This window comes from Chiloscyllium plagiosum, chromosome 13 (genome assembly GCF_004010195.1).
Source record: "Chiloscyllium plagiosum isolate BGI_BamShark_2017 chromosome 13, ASM401019v2, whole genome shotgun sequence".
Taxonomy (NCBI): domain Eukaryota; kingdom Metazoa; phylum Chordata; class Chondrichthyes; order Orectolobiformes; family Hemiscylliidae; genus Chiloscyllium; species Chiloscyllium plagiosum.
Genome location: NC_057722.1, coordinates 44,940,594 through 44,958,484, shown reverse-complemented (window position 1 = coordinate 44,958,484; position 17,891 = coordinate 44,940,594).

Sequence of the window (17,891 nt, the reverse complement as noted above, 5' to 3'; positions counted from 1 at the left end):
TTAATAAAGTTTAATATCCCTCTATTTACTAGTCTTTTAAAACTTCTCTGGTTCTTTAAACAACTTTGAATAATCAACCATTTTAAGGATTTAAGTCAGCACATTTATCATTGTTTTATGAACCTGGTATTCAACTGATTTTTATATGATGTTTACTGCATAGTGATTAAATCATGAACGATGCAAGTCCAGTCTGAAACCATCTATCATATGGATGTCATTAACTATAATCGATGCTCCTGGTTAAGAAAATTGTCTATAAAACAAACCAGATATTTTATATCGTAGTTCTGGGATTAAGCCTATACTTAGTTTTTATATCCACACTGTTGTTTTAAGGTTATAACACACCATTAACTTTTAAAACATGCATATGAAAATCACCTATTTGTGTTATTTTTCATTTGAAATGTCCATTATTTATAAATTACGTGGAAAAAGTTGGTTCCTCCCTAAATTTGATGAAGGGTGAACCAAGACAGAGTTGGCAAAAGTGAAGTACATAGTTGCCTCAACAAAAATTAAAATATTTGGAGTTTACAATAATAGCGGTTCCAAACTTCATTACAAATTCTAACTCCAGTGCAGAGTTTGTTGTTCTTGTAATGATGACCCACAACAATTGTGTGATAAAATGATTTAATTGTGCCATTTTGTATTTTAAATTTGCCACATTGGCATGGGTCAGATTGGGAGCAGTAATGCAAACAGCTCTTACTTCTGCTTCAATCCCCTAAAGGTACATTTTAAGGGGTGGAGGGGAGAAAGGAGAATTATTTATATGGTCTTTAAAAAACATCCAAGTCCAGTTTTAAGTATTTTCCAGATATGGCTCTGATTATGACACAAATAAATGTTCTAATAACTTCAAAAACATCTTTATCAGAAAACACTGGCCAATCCTGAGGATGTTATTAGTCTTATTAAGCTTAATCTGTAACTTGATTGCCTTATATTATGACCGGAAATTAAACATGTCCAAATGACTCAAGATTTAAACAAATATTAATAGCAACATGTAAAAATCTCACAAAAAAATTTAAAGACTAATGTAAATAATGGAAATAAAATCTACTTCCACGGAAAATTTCATTTTTTCGTTTCTACTCTTTGTGCAAACATAAAACAATTTGAATTACTGTAATCTCCTCTGCACAATCTACAATTCATCCTTAGTGTGTGAGTAATTTCTTCTGTTGTTGGAGCTGTATTGTAAGATGTGCTGTAAAATTCTAATCTTTTCCTTACATTGGTGTAAACTTGGTATCATGGTTGTTATATAATTGAGATTGTTTGTTTGTTTTTTTTCCCCCTCTATCTTTACCTCATTAAAAGTATACTGTACCCTTGCAGCAACTGAACTTCTCTCCACTTCATGTTAATTCCATTTTTGACTTCAGGCGATGGAGGGTGAGATTTTCAGATGCATGAACATGGTATGAATAAAATTATTCTGCAGTTTCAAATAGACTACAAGTGTAATGCATACATGAAAACCACTTTTCCATCAGAGTACCGGGATAAAAAATATTTCTCTTGCAGAATTATTCCAGGGTTGGAGGATTTGAAATATTGGGAGAGGCTGAATAGGCTGGGGCTGTTTTCCTTGGAGCATCAGAGGCCGAGGGGTGACCTTATAGAGGTTTATAAAATCATGAGGGGCATGGATAAGATAAATAGACAAGGTCTTTTCCCCAGGATGGGGGAGTCCAGAACTAAAGAGTTTAGAGAGATATGGCAAAGGCAGCACAGTGGCACAGTGGTTAGCACAGCTGCCTCACAGCACCAGAGACCCACGTTCAATTCCCACCTCAGGCAACTGTCTGTGTGGAGTTTGTACATTCTCCCCGTGTCCACGTGAGTTTCCTCCCACAGTCCAAAAATGTGCAGGTTAGGTGAATTGGCCATGCTAAATTTCCCCATAGTGTTAGGTGAAGGGGTAAATGCAGGAGCAGGGGAATGAGTCTGGGTGGGTTGCTCTTCGGAGGTTCGGTGTGGACTTGTTGGGCCAAAGGACCTGTTTCCACACTGTAAATAACCTAATCTAAAAAAGTGGGCGGCATGGTGGCACAGCGGTTAGCACTGCTGCCTCACAGCGCCAGAGACCCGGGTTCAATTCCCGCCTCAGGCGACTGACTGTGTGGAGTTTGCACATTCTCCCCATGTTTGCGTGGGTTTCCTTCGGGTGCTCCGGTTTCCTCCCACAGTCCAAAAATGTGCGGGTTAGGTGAATTGGCCATGTTAAATTGTCCGTAATGTTAGGTGAAGGGGTAAATGTAGGGGAATGGGTCTGGGTGGGTTGCGCTTCAGCGGGTCGGTGTGGACTTGTTGGGGCGAAGGGCCTGTTTCCACACTGTAAGTAATCTTTTAAAAAGGGACTAGGTTAGGTTAGGATATCAGGTTGACATGGACGCGTTGGATCGAAGGGTCTGTTTCCATACTGGACATCTCTTTGACTTTATGACTCTATTGCTCTCGGTTATGAAAAGAGTCTGACAAGTAGTAGAATACTGGGATTTCCCAAGCTCATTACAAGGAGCTAAACAGACACTGTATAGGACTGTGGCACTCAGGTGATTGAAAATTCCAGAAGGGTTTGGAGGGATATGAGCCAGGTGCTGGCAGGTGGGACTAGATTGGGTTGGGATATCTAGTCGGCATGGACGGGTTGGACTGAAGGGTCTGTTTCCATGCTGTACATCTCTATGACTCTATGACTTTGACTCTATGTTATCTTAAGGCTTAGCTGTATAATAAAATATATTTGCATGAAACATATGACATAGAAAACAAATATAAATTAACCAGATGGATACACTTCATAGTTTTATTTTGGCTGTCTGTGAAGGTGATTTACACATAGATAAACAAGAATATAAAATAATCAAATAAAGATCTGTACGTATTTATAATTTTAAATGCTTTTGGACCTTTTATTATGTTAAAGGCATTATATGAATGCGGGCTGTTGTTGTTGAGCTTGTTAACCACCAAATGAAATCCTGAGCAATGTTACTTCCATCAAAATTACAATCCAGAATAATGTGCACTTTAATTGCTCAGAGTGCAATTATGTAGAGCATGGTGTAACAAATGTTGTCTAAAAAAAATCAGAAGAACTGTTAATAGGTTTCTCAAATGTAGTAAAATATACCTCACAAGCTACAGATAGCAACACTATTCCTTATGGAATACAGTTTGGAAAGTGATCAAGTAAAACAACAAACCACAAACTGTTGCCCAACTAGAATGGATAGATAGAAACTGCTAAAGTTAGAAATTTGAAATGAAACAGAAAATATTGAAAATACACACATCTGATTCAAACTTGAAGAGAAATGAGGCTCTTAATGTAACTGAGTGGAATGAAAGAAAAATATATCAATTGTTAGAAATGGGAAGGTTGATGGAGAGAGGGTAAAATGGATTCAATGCTCATTTGTAGTTAATGGTGATCATGTGGTATCTATCGCTGCAGACTGTCAGAGTCAGGAGATAATCTATGATATTCACAGGTGAAATGTTAGAAGTTGAATTTCTTGCTCCATCCATCAGTTTCCATATAATACATTCTCCATCTGTTATGAATTCTAACTTCCACTTACAATGACTGAGTTTGAATGAGATCTCCTCTGTGGAAACTGATGTGAAGACTCAAACTTTAGGAAACCTTTGTACCTAATTTTCTCCTGTTTTTCTTACTTTTATTTTTTTTCTTTTTCTTTTCTGCTCACGTTTCATTTTCCTATAAATATAACAATATTCCAGCTTATGTTTTGAATTTGTTCTAACAATGTTATTAAAGAGAATGGATGAAATTTGAAAAAGGTGCAGAAGTATCAAGCAAGATTTTCTTCTTCAACTTCCACTTGCTCATCTGAGGTTGAGCTTAACTGGCAGCTTTCCAGAAGTATTGCCATCAGTACTTGGGTTCTTGCTGTCACAGAAAATGGCAAATGGCTGTTGTTGCTGAACTCAGTATATCACCTGTCATGCAAAAGACCACCCAACATCCACAAAGTTTCCTATTTGATGTTACAACAAATAAGGAACGATAAATGGAACTTGGCTCTCTCAATCTAAGTGCATATTGGACTGTTCTTAAGATATCACTGGTTTTCCACAAAGCAGTAAGCTACATACTGGTACACAGGAATGATTGGTATTCTATTAGCGCACATTTCCAAGCCCAACAGGCAATGTACCTTTTGAGATGGTTATATAGCTTCAGAAAATTTAATATTGTTCTTCTTGCCTTCAGTCACTCTCTCTGGGTGATCACTTTGGTCAGTTGGTTATGTAATGTACAATAACATCAGCAAGCATAGAACCCAGACTATATCTATAATCTGTGATATTGTAGCCTTATGAATACTTCAATTAATTTCAAGATATGTGACTCAGGAGAATTTACCAATGGTATATGTTTTGTGGGCTACAAATGGCATCAGCTTCCATTTAATAAAACAGAAATGGAAAATGAATGCCAACTATGGTAATTTCTACCTTTTGTTTGTTTACATTATCCTCTAAGATGTATGTATTATTATGTTATGTAAATATTCACTGTAATAGCCACAGATACATCATACATAAGGCTAGGAACACTCCTTATTCAAGTGCAAGTAATGGAGCATGATAAATGGTCTATTTCATGTCAAGAACTTTGACTGAGATTGAGCAGAGGTACTTAGCCATAGGGAATGTGTAAAGTTAGCAAGCTGCCTCATTGGTCTGAAATTCCAAGTCAAGATGGACCACAAGTTACTTTAATAACTTTATTGACATCCAAAGAGATTTCAGAAATACTTTTTTGCGTACAAACAGAACATTCTGATGAAAGGTTACTAATACACTAATTCAAACATCAAAGGCAGTAACTGTGCAGGTTCTCTCTCTCTCTCTCCTGCAATGACATCACCATGTGCTTCCTTTGTCTGTTTGTCTGTTCTTCTCCCTTTTAAAACTGCTGTCGTTTTTGACTTTTTTTCCCCCCAACGTTCCAAAACAATGCAACAGCATATGAAACAGTAATTGCTACTCCTGCAATTCGAGGAAATCACCTCCAGCACCTAAAACACCTCAAAAAAGGAGCAGCTATTACAGCCAGAAATTTTTCCCGTCCTCCATCTTGGATTACCCAGAATCCAGTGAAACACTAACTCTTGTTTTCTCTCCACAGACGCTGAGCTCCTACCATAATTTTCTGTTTTTGTCTTTATCTGATGTAACCATAAAATGTGAGAAAGGTATAGAAAATAGGTGCAGGAGAAGGTCATTTGACCCTTTGAGCCTAATTATTAAAATGTATAGCTGTGTTTAATGTTACTTTAAAATCTAAGCCTGAAGACAGTTCTTGAATTTGCCTTCTCCTTCATCAGTCTGTCTTAAAACCAAGCTCATAGCGTGGCATCGAATCACCCAAAAAGAAAATTGTGGCAGCAATGGCTAGAAAGCTATGCCAGTAGAAAAGATCAAGAAGCAGACCTGAGGTCATCTGGAGAAGAGAAGAATTAAAAAAATATTTTTAAAGAACTAATTGAGGCAGCGTTCAGGCCAGCTTGCAGCCAGAAATGCTACAGCACTGCACAGCTGCTGTAAAAGAAACATCTCTGAATGATCTAAGTCTTCAAAGGCCTTTCATAGACAGTAACAGGGGAAGCCAGCCTTTAAAAATAAGCGAGAGCTATAAAATACCACTAACCGCTACGAGTATAAATCAGAATTGAGCACCTGCAAAATATTTGAACATCATTAAGGAAAGGCACAACCAGGTTTCATTTTCCAATGAAAAACTAGGCTGAGGAGCACAGATAAGACTTCTAACAGTGTTAATAAATTCCTGAATAATTTACCTACTGAAAAAATGAAGAACAGCAAATTAAGATAATTCTTCAGGTACAGATTAAAAGAAAATAGATTGAAAAATAAAGAAAAATTAGGAGTAAGAATTGATATTGCAATTCAAAGTCTCAACAGTAATACAGCAATGAAAGAAGTCTTCTTTTATATTTAAATGGGTTGACTGATAAATTCAAAGTTTTGCACAGCAATTTAGAAGTTTTACCAATTTTATTAATTAAAGTACAAAAGAATTATCTATGAATCTGACCATGTGGTGTCAGATTCAGAAAATAATCAGTATGAATTGTGTCACTACAGCAATCATTGATAAAATTCAATAATTATTTGGCTGTGGCAGCCATCTTAGATGGGTTTAAAAAGATAATTGAATCTTATCAGTGAAGCCATTTTGAGAACGCTTCTATTTATAGATCTTAGAGAAATCCTTCATATGTCATGATAAAGAAATACCTTCATTTATTCAACTCCATATTTGTGCCATATTGGTAAAGGGAAGCTAAACTTTACATTGAAGACCACATTTCAAAAAGCAACTTTTATTACTACACCAACTACTTTTACAACAACAAAGACTCAGCAACCAATTTAATGAACCAAGAATACCACCACGCAAACAAAATGAGTGTGGTAGAAGTGAACAAAATTTGAGCAATATTCTTCTAAATCAAGAAAATAATCAAGAACGTCAATGAACAGTCAAACAATGAAGCTAAATTCACCTATGCTCATCTTTCCATGATAAAAATGTAATCTTTCACATCCATTTGATGTGTTCAGAAAAGCAGTTTGGACAACCTTGGTGAAAAAGTTCAAGACGAGTAACTTATGATCTTGTGGGATTCCAAATGTCAATCTATGATTATCAATGATGTTGGTTGTTTTACAATGTTTCATGCAACTTGTAACTTGTTCCCAGGCAAATATGCAATTGTCTGGAGGTTCACAATTACAGTTAAATGTAACAACATATCCCAGAGTGCCTGTAATATCATCACATGCAACTATCTCTGTGGAAATCCTGTCTACTCCCACACATGCTCCAGTTTCACTATGTAATTAGATTTCAATCTGACACGTGCCTCGGCTGTGTTATCCTTCCAGTTTCCTCTTGCACTGTGGACTGACCTCTGCATACTTGTGCTGTGCTGCTTGCTTATCTGCTTCTCAAATAACGGAGATGTGGGTTGAACACGTGCTGCCCATCTGCAAACAGACTTTAAGACATAGGCCACATTGAGATGTATGAAAAAAATAATAACTAGCAGATTATGATTCTTTTCATCTCTAAGACATCTTCACAACAACTTCAATTTATATCTAAAAGTAAAATGTTTCATCTCTTTAAGCACAATTGTTGTGTAGTGTTGAACCATACTATGTGTTTTGTTCAGTGAAGCTAATAAAAATAATTTTATTCCAGGTAAAGAACAAAAACCTTGTGCTTTTATACAGATTATTCAGTACCTCAGGAAATCCCAAAACATTTTAGCCAATGATTGCTTTTTAACTGTGCTATAATGTGTGAAATGCAACAGCCAATTTGCAGAACAAGGTCTCATAAATCAGTAATGTGATTATGACCAGACAATTTCTTTTAGCAGTGTTACATCAAGAAATCACTTTTACACTTCAATTTCAATTAACCCAGTGATGTATAAATATTTAAATCTAAGGTGATATTTTAGTAGGAAGAGCAAATTTGATTCTGTAACTGAATTATCCCTTCATTTGCAATGTCAGCTCAAATACAAAGCAGACCCAATATTTGTGTTCATCCAAATCAAAACTGACTGTGCTTGACGAACTTTGGTCCTAGTTTAAACATATTAGAGGCAGAAGTTCTCCCAGTCTCATTTCAGAAGTTGCATGACATAAATGTTTTTTTTTAAATCAGAATCATGGATGCTGGAAACCTGAAAGAAAATCAGCGATTGCTGGGAAAACTTAGCAGGTATAGCAGCATCTGTGGAGAGAAAGCAAAGTTAACATTTTGGTCCAGTGACCTTTCTTCAGAACTGACTGTAGTTGGGAAAAGGTTGGTATGTATGTTGAAGATTGGGTGGGGAAGGGTTGGAGTAAATGATAGGTGGAGATGGAGCACAGGGAGAGAGGAAAATCAATTGGGTAGACAAAGGAATGGATAAAGATTCATTCTCCCAGACTGATATCTGCTATTGGAGACCTTTAGTGGATGATGCTGTAATGGATTGGTAGTGTTAACAACCCATATGGTAACAAATGTGGGATTGTTCTAAGGACATGGAAAAAGCTCTAAAATTATTGAACTCAGTATTGAGTCCAGAGAGTTGCAGGGTTCCCAGCAGAAAATTAAGTTCTGCTCTTCCAGCTTGTGCTGAGCTTCGCTGGAGCACTGCGGCAAGCCTGAGACAGAGATGTTGGCTGGGGGACAAGGGTGGTGTGTTGAAATGGCAGGCAACTGGAAGCTCAGGGTCTTTTTTGGTTGTCAGAACATAAGTGTTCTGCAAAGCAGTCCAAAATAGCCTTAGTATTGTTTTCATTTTTAAACCTTTATACCTGATTTGAAAGTATTCTGGCTGGGAAATTTATATATTTTAAGTTTTTAAGAATTTGCTGATATGTCTCTACAGCCAATGAACTTTCATTTGACGTTTTTACACAGCATTAAGTGTATTCCTTGATGAACTTTCAATGAGAAATAATAATTTATCCTTCAATTCCCATAACAAACACATTTTTAAATCCTTTAAACTGATGGGTCTATTCCACTACAAAAAGCTAATTGCCTGCAACATTAAAAATCACAACTAAACCCAACCTCGGTTAAAATTACATTTGAAGCATGCTTGACTGCTGTAGTTTGTCTTGGACCAACTAATCATAGCTATTCTTGGGCAGTTTTCTATTTAGCACTTCATTCCCTGGCAATAATTTCCTGCTTGAAATCGGAGCATGAAGCTGTTCTGTTGTCCAAAGAGCAGCTCCCCAATTACACTGCAGGAACAACTTTGACAAACCTGAATTCCACAACAAAACGGGTAGCTAACTCTTGAGAAAATTACATACATTCAGGATTCAGATAAAGTTCTGTTTATTGTGTCAGATACTATCTGAATCTGAACGTTGATGAATACACCTTCCACAGAGTCTAACAACTTTTAGGTACCACTAATCAAAAATACTGTTTATGTGAAGAAGGCTATTTTTCTTTATTATGAATTAACAGCCAGCATGACTGAATGTCGTGGTTATTGATAAAAACAATTGAATGCCTTATGTTTACCACCCCTCTGTGATGTTCCCTATCAGTAACACAAAATCTCATGAATGTATAAATGATGATGAAAAAAATATGAGTGTATTAATTGTGAGGGGTTGTTTTCCATCCCTATTTTCACTTGTAATTGGTGGATATTTTGGATCTAATGTAGTGTGCATTGTCAGCCTACAGTTTCATCATTAAAATGGCTGCTTCTCATATGAAATTAGTTCATTCACCATTAATTGTTCCACAGTCCAATAAAACAACACTCTTTCATTTAGAGGTGAAGTTGCTACAGTCCTACTAGGCCATAGGGGTGCACTCTCATCAGAGAGTGATGACTGGGGATGATTTAACCTGAGGGTCACCATGCCTCAACCAAGGGGAGAGGTTGAAAAAGTGGGTAACCCACAGCTGGCATGGGAATTAACCCTGACTTTTGGCATTAGTCTGTGTCACAAACTAGCTGTCCAGCTAACTGAGCTAATTGACCCTCTTCCACCCTGGAACAAAATTGTCAACCCATATACAGTGTGATGATGTTAAATACAAATGTTTACTATTTAAAACTGATCAACTAAGTTAATAGCTTTGAACTTTGGTTGGAGGGGGAAAAAAAAGTGAAAAATGTGCTGGGACACTTTAAAATAGTTACCAAAAGCCAAGCACGACAGGAATTTAAAAACATGGCTGAAACTGCCTCATGCATCCTGAAAAAGCTTTCCAAGGGGAAATTACCTGAACATAAAAAATAATTATCTGGTCTGCATAGCTAACAGTGAGATCGTCAAATGTCTGTGGGCATGACACTTCTCCAGTACAGGTATTGGTGGAACAAAGGCTTAAATCAAAGATTTGTTATGCAAAAAGAGGATTGAATGCCATCACCAACAATAACCCCCTTCCATCATTTTCAAAATGACAGTGGAAATCTGACAATGGCTTATGAAAACTCTTTTGTCCCAATTTTTATTCTTGGATAGGTAGGGAAATGTCAGTTCAGTGAACTCTAGCTTTAAAAATGGCAACCTGTACGTGTGTGTGTGTGTACACGCATAAAACCTGCCTAGTGACTCCTGCCCTATTTTAACGATCAAAATGAAGGCATAAACCATCCCACCTACTCATTCCCCCTTAACCTTGCCCACTCCCCATGCTGCATCCAAATCATTCTATACCCCTCTACCCATTCTCATAGCCCCTTATAACCTCATGCCAATCTACCATTTTCCTTGAAGCTTAATGCCCTCTTTGCCACCCTGTGTCAGTTTGCCTATTGTCTATGTTCCTCTCACAATCTCTGTGGCTCCATATACTTGTATGACAGCTTAGCACTTATATTCACACACCAGATGTTTCCCTTTACCTTCCATGCCAATTCATTGAATATCCACACACAAGGGGGAGACAAAACACAGTTTTATTATTTATTTTATATATCAAATAGTACACTCCATTGAGAAAAGCAATTACACTTAAAAAAAGCCTTGACACTTTATGGCATCCTGTGACAAATTGACACTTACTGATACTTCACTTCTGACCATTTCTTGACAAATATTGTTGAGTTGGACAATTCTACTGGCTTTATGTGCCATTTATACACAATGTTTACATTTCCAAAGGGCACCTGACCCTGAAAGGATCCCTGACCCCACTCTGCTGAGAAAGGAAAGTTATGGATTTGGAGGCAGGACTTAGGATTCTGACTTTTTTAACATTGTCACCACAGTGGAGAGGTTCTGAGTTTTGGCCTGACCTGAGGACTTTGTTGGGAATGGATTGTCCACATGGTGGGCCTATAGCCATTATTCATATCGGAAACTTTACTGTGAATAGCCATGATTTGGAACTCATGGTTTTGGTATGAAAAGCATCTAGAAATATCGAGAAAAAGATGCTCTTTCTTTGGAAATGGTGTGCTCAGTTCTACAAAAGTGATAAGGCTGGGAAGAAAACAGTTATATATTGAGATTTTTAATCATAGAAATCTGGTCAATGCAATCACATCCAGATGAATAATTAAACAAGTTCAGCTAAAATTCCCATTGGAAATTTTAGATCAAACTCAACACATTATTTCCTTAATCAAGAATTGTAATTGTTTTTAATTGTACCTTCCCCCAAAACTGAACCTTTGTTCTGTTTGTGTGCATGTGAATGTGTGTTTAACACCAATGAATTTTATTTCTTATTCGTAGCCCACAGCATAGAACTGATTTTCGAGTGTAACTAGGAACAAAATATATAACTTAAGGTGACATATGCTGTTTTTGGCTATAATTCTGACCACTATTCCATTCTATAATTAAACACCTGGGCAAGAGTCTCATATAATGCTGTTTAATCCTTTGTGACTTTTAGAACAACGTGTTTGGTTACACTAATGGACTTGTTTTGAGCAGTTTTCACTGAATTTCTAAACTGAGTGGAATACTGAACTGCAATGAATTGACTTGTACTTTTTTTTCTACAAATGCTAATAACCAAAACTAAAACCAAATGAAGAAGATTGTTAAGTTGGTTTATTTCAGACTAAAACTGTTTATTTCTCTGCATCAGCTTTATTGATTCACATTTTATTATAGCACCAGTTGAATCACTGCATCATTTTCCTTACCATTCTATTCCTTTCTAGTAGCTTGGTTATTATGTTAAATATGTAATCATTGGTGATTACTCCCAGATCATTATTATAGCTAAAAATACAGTATTATTGTAATGTTTAAGTTTCGCTAGAACATTTCAGGAAAATACACAAATATATTAATCTTTGGTATGTTCAGGCACTAAAAAAAACTTTAAAGAATTGTCCAATAATTGTCTAGAAATTAAATCATGCTCACATTGGGGAGTGTTATGTATGCTGAATGAGGCCAGTGACAAGACTTTGACAAATAAGTTCTCTGGCCATTCAGAATTGGAACTGGGAGCTGCTTGCACCATTGCAATGTTCAGAGGCAGCCACAGGATAGTGATGTAAAACAACCCAGATCAAATGCCAGCTAAGTGACTCAGGAGAGACGCAGCAGGAAGCAAACAGAAGGGGTGAGGAGCACGCACTCTGCCTTCTCCTGGTTGCACAAAATATTTAAACTCATCTTTTGGTGGGCAGCCTTCAATGATCCCACTAATACTTCTTGGTTCTTGCTGTTGTCGTTTGTCGTCTAGTTGTTCAAAAGGGCTTCAAACTGGTTCAGCTTTTGATTTGTTGCTACAACTGTGCAATTGAAGCACAATCACATTTACAACAATATACAACATCCACTCTAGAACTTTCCTGAACAATCGACCATTATGATACATTTCTGGCACAAGAAGAGCTCAATCACATTGCCCACCCTATTTACCCCTCATGTACTTGTTTTGATCAGTGGGGTTCAATTTCTAGTCTGTTGTGTTTGGGAACTTTTCAAAAGTTGCACTGTAGGCTAAAACATTGGAAACTAAATCTTTTAACATGCATCTCAATCACTGTCAACTCTAGTGTTCTAATCTAGAATATTTTACACATAAAGTATTGCGTGGAAAAGCATTGAGGAACCTATTGATATGGAACGCCTACTTGCAAAGTTCAGACTGCTATCAGACTACTCTGGGAGCATAGAAAATGGGAAAGAAAAACGGCAAAGCATGTACAATTGCTAAAGACTCTCATGAAAGAAGAGGGTTGGCCAATGAATAAACATTCAGTTTACCAGTAACCATGTTTATATTGTAGTGAATAACTTTCAAGAGTACATGCATAGAGTTCAGATACAGAAAATTCTTCCTTTGTCATGGGGGCGTGGCTCACTATTTAAAGTTAAGGTGAGGACACATGAAGGGCAGATGGAACCTGCTTTTGCAATGAAAGACCTTTTTATGCTATTTATGATAATCAGTGGGAATGTTCCTCATCCATTTCAGATGATTCGGTAATGAGGTTGCACAGAATGTGCCCACATTGTTCCACAGAGACCATTAAAACTCCCACTTGCGACGTTAGCAGCCCCTCTCTTTACACAGAGGCCTTGGAAAGTTTAAGGCAACAATAAACTGAAAGTATCTTCAAACACACAGAGGAACGCCTTTGTTTTCTGCCTTTTGAACCTTTTCAAAACCTCATTTTGAAGGGTGTTTTCGTTCTGTTTCTCAGCATTACTGAACTCAAAACTCCCTGTTGTTTAGTAACACAGAATGTGAACTCAATTGTCTGAATTCCCGTGCTCCATATGGTAAGTGTATGTAGGTGTATGTTTGTGTGTTCGTAACAAACTTCATCTGCATGTATAGTTTAAAAATCAGCCAATAGATATTTCTGATAAATTCCACTCTAGTTGCATAGCATGGAGATTTTTCTATGTAACTTTGACTGAAATAATAAGAAAATTGGTGTAAGGCCACTTAATTAACCACTCATTATTTTTATGTTGTTGTTCTACTTTGTTATTTTATGAACTTGTCACCTAACAATTTCACATTCATTTATGCAGTGGATGGCTATGATATAAAATGTATAGTACAGTATGCTCAGCATTTTCCACTTGATAAATATTTTCTTGAGAAATTTGAATAAAATATATTAATTGCTAATTACCTAATTAACTCATGACAATATTACCAAATACACACTTACATACATTTCAAAGTTGTCTGTCTAACAAATAATGCCAGAACAGTAAAGAAAAACTGTACTTAAACTCATTCAGTAAGACTTACCTAAGTAACTGCTGTTCACAACTTTTGATTTGCATTTATCTTTCAAACTTCTTTGATAATTTCGATATCACATTTGGCTTAATATAATTGCTACAGTGTTACAACCAAATAAAGAGGTGTGATCAGCTCCTCTCTTTATAAAACTCCTCTTTAGTCAGACAACTGAAATCTTTATTTTCTTTTTAGCATGTAACTATCGCACTCAATTAAATTTAGCTAATGAGATCAAAAATGATGGAACGCCAATTCTAAGGCTTTATTGAGTGAAATAGAGTGAAGTGTTATTACTTACTAAACTGAAGAAAAATAATAAAATGCAATGTTTAACACAAAAATACAATGCTGATAATAAGCTTAAAAAGAAATGTGGAAGGAGAAGGGTCTCTATATAAACAGAAACAGTTTAAATTTAAATTTTTAGAATCCTTTAGTTGCAAATGTAAAATCTCAATCCCAGCAATTCGAATGCTGTCCTGTTTCGTTAGGAGTGGTGAAGTTTACAAATAACCTTGATTTCTCAGCAAAAGATAACTTTTCCAAGTTGACTTTTAGATTTCTGAGATTAAGAGAGAGATAGCAAAGAGCTTTCAGTATCTTTGTTGTTACCAATCCATATTTCTTATGCTCTCCGTTGTTGTTCAAAGTAAGCTACTAAAATATTATTTGAAGTCTAGTCCTTTATCAAATCGAACACATCGCCAGTAACCTTGCAGCTCCAACACGTGAAGTTGTACAAGCATGATAAAAACAAGAGTTGCAAATTTATTATTGCCTCACTGAGTTTTAGTATTTCTTCATTAAAATGTTGATTCTGATGCAGCAGGTTTCATATGTTCCTTGGGAATTTCTTGGAATTGTCAAATGCATCTTGCAGCCATTTTATGTCTGTAATGTCCTTTTCAAATTCCTTAGTGTTGGAAGTCTTAGATATAAAGTCGAATAACAAAAGTGAATGTGATCATCCATTTTCACAACAATTAGAACAGAATTAGAAGAGATTTGCAAGAATGGTTCCAGAGTTTTGAAACTTAAATTATGAAGATAGATTGGAGAGTTTGGGACTATTCTCTTTGGAGAAAAGAATGTTGAGAGAAGATTTGATCGAAGTTTTTAAAAACCATGCCTTGAAGTACTTTCACTCACTCGCCACAGAGCTGTTGATATAGTCTCTGATGACTAAGATAACAAAGTCAGCCACAATTACCATTCAAAATCCCTTGAATATTCATAGAATGAATGACATTAAACTAAAATCTCTCATAATTATCATTATCACTCACAGGTTGTCATGAACCTTGGGTGTTTGTCCACATAAAACCAATCTGCCATTTACAATAAACTTCAAAAATATCTATCAGCCTGTTTATACATGGTCAAATGTTAAACTGATCAAATAGAAACGAATGAATTCCAAGTGATAAGCTAGTATGACATCTCCCTTCACAATATGTTGAGGTGGCCCTTTTACTGGCTATTCTAGATATTTATATAGATCACAGAAACAGTGAGCTCAAATTATTATCCCTATTCTCATGATCTGTAAAAAAGAACCCAATAAATACTTTAAATAAATTTAGAAATTATCCATTTTCACATATTTCATTTTTGTCACAAGGTCGTCCCTTGTTTAATATCATCTTTAGTAATTTCAGACCCTCATCTACCAAAGTTGAAATTTGGTCATTCATGTTAACATACAGAAAAAAGTTGGGGCTATACAGCGGAACCTCGATTATCCGGCATTCGATTATCCGAATTTTGGATTGATCTGGACAAGATCCCAAGGTCCCAATGCTTGGCTAAACTGTGTTATCTGGCATTCAATTATTATGGGGAGAGTAGATAAGGAGAAACTGCTCCCAGTCATAATAAGATAAAGACGAGAGGGCACAAATTTAAAGCAATTTACAGAAGAAGTGAAAAGACTTTTTCACACAATGAATATTACGGGTTGGAATTCTCTGCCCAGAATTTGAATTGAGATGCCAAGAGGACATTGGATGATGATTTGAATAGAATCAATGTGCAAGGGTACTGGGGAAAGGCAGGAGAGTGGCATTACTCACAATGGTCTTTGGAGAACCAAAGCAGACACCCAAAACCGAATGGCTTCCTTCAGTACCATAAACCTCTGTGATTTTGTAACAACATATAGTACTCTTTTTGTGAATACATACTATTGAACAATGTTACAAAGCATAAGATATAACCTGTGCACAAGTTTATTATTTTTTAAAGATCTTCCATTATAATGATAGATTATACTTTGATTCCTAATAAATATTGTGAATGTGCAGAATTTAGTTCCATTTTTCCCTGCATTTCTATCAATTTGATGTGACCACACATATTTAAAGTAAATGCAAAATTACTGCAGACTAAATCGGATTCGCAGTTAATTAACTGACTCCGGTATTTGGAAAGATGCTTGGGCTTAGTTTTCTGAGCAGTATTTATTTGGGTTTAAAGCATTTGTTAAAATAACCCTGATTGATGAAGGCTTGTCAGTTAGAAGAGGCTTAAAAGCAGAAGAGACCATTCGAGATAGGTTTTTCTTTGTGGTGTTAACTAGGCACTGTATAGGCCCTAGGAGAAAGTGAGGACTGCAGATGCAGGAGATCAGAGCTGAAAGTGTGTTGTTGGAAAAGCACAGCAGGTCAGGCAGCATCCAAGGAGCAGGAGAAGGGCTCATGCCCAAAACGTCGATTCTCCTGCTCCTTGGATGCTGCCTGACCTGCTGCGCTTTTCCAGCAACACATTTTCAGCACTGTATGGGCTCCACAAGGAAGGATTCAGATCTTTGTTGATCAAACCTGATTTTTCCACTGGCCAATTTTCCAATGCCTGGTTGCTATTTCTCATACAAATTCTGATCTGTCTGTCTGAGAAGGTGACCCGCAGCATGTTGATCTGGTTTAGCAATTACAGTAAACTGCCCTGAGACCTCTTTATGGCATGGCTGTCTGACAAATGAATTTACCTGTGTGGTTTCTTGTGGTGTAGTGGTAGTGTTCACCTCTGGGCCAGAAGGTCCAAGGTTTAAATCCCACCTGTTCCAGAAGTGTGTAATTATATCTCTGAATTGATTGATTCGAAAATATCGCTCTCTGTTTGAAGTTCCCTTTAGAATGTATAACTGCAAAATTCCATGAGCTTCACACAGCTCTTTGCCAGACAGCCACTGAATTTGCAGACATGGACTTTCTGTTATAGTCTTCCATCATAGAAACATAGGTGAAAAATAAACATAGTGTTTTGGGATTCTGACCTATAGTCATGACACAACGAGAGGCAAGAAGATGTCTCTTGCTGAAATGCTGCACATCTCTATCAGAGCCTGGAAAAGTTGAGAAAGAGGAAATCTTCATCGGATATGTGGAACAGTCCATCTTCCGCAGCTACACTGGCACCAGACCCCACCTTTTCCTCCGCTACATCGATGACTGTATCGGCGCTACCTCGTGCTCCCACGAGGAGGTTGAACAGTTCATCCACTTTACTAATACCTTCCACCCCGACTTCAAATTTACTTGGACCGTCTCAGTCTCCTCCCTCCCCTTCCTAGACCTCTCCATTTCTATCTCAGGTGACTGACTCAACACAGACATTTACTACAAACCGACCGACTCCCATAGCTACCTAGATTACACCTCCTCCCACCCTGCCCGCTGTAAAAATGCCATTCCATATTTCCAATTCCTCTGCTCCCAGGAGGACCAATTCCACTACCGAACAACCCAGATGGCCTCTTTCTTCAAAGACCGCAATTTCCCCTCAGACGTGGTTGACGATGCCCTCCACCGCATCTCCTCCACTCCCCGCTCCTCCGCCCTTGAATCCCGCCCTTCCAATCGCCACCAGGACAGAACCCCACTGGTACTCACCTTCCACCCCACCAACCTCCGGATACATCGTATCATCCTTTGTCATTTCCGCCACCTCCAAACAGACCCCACCACCAGGGATATATTTCCCTCCCCTCCCCTATCAGCGTTCCAGAGTGACCACTCCCTCTGCGACTCCCTTGTCAGGTCCACACCCCCCACCAACCCAACCTCCACTCCCAGCACCTTCCCCTGCAACC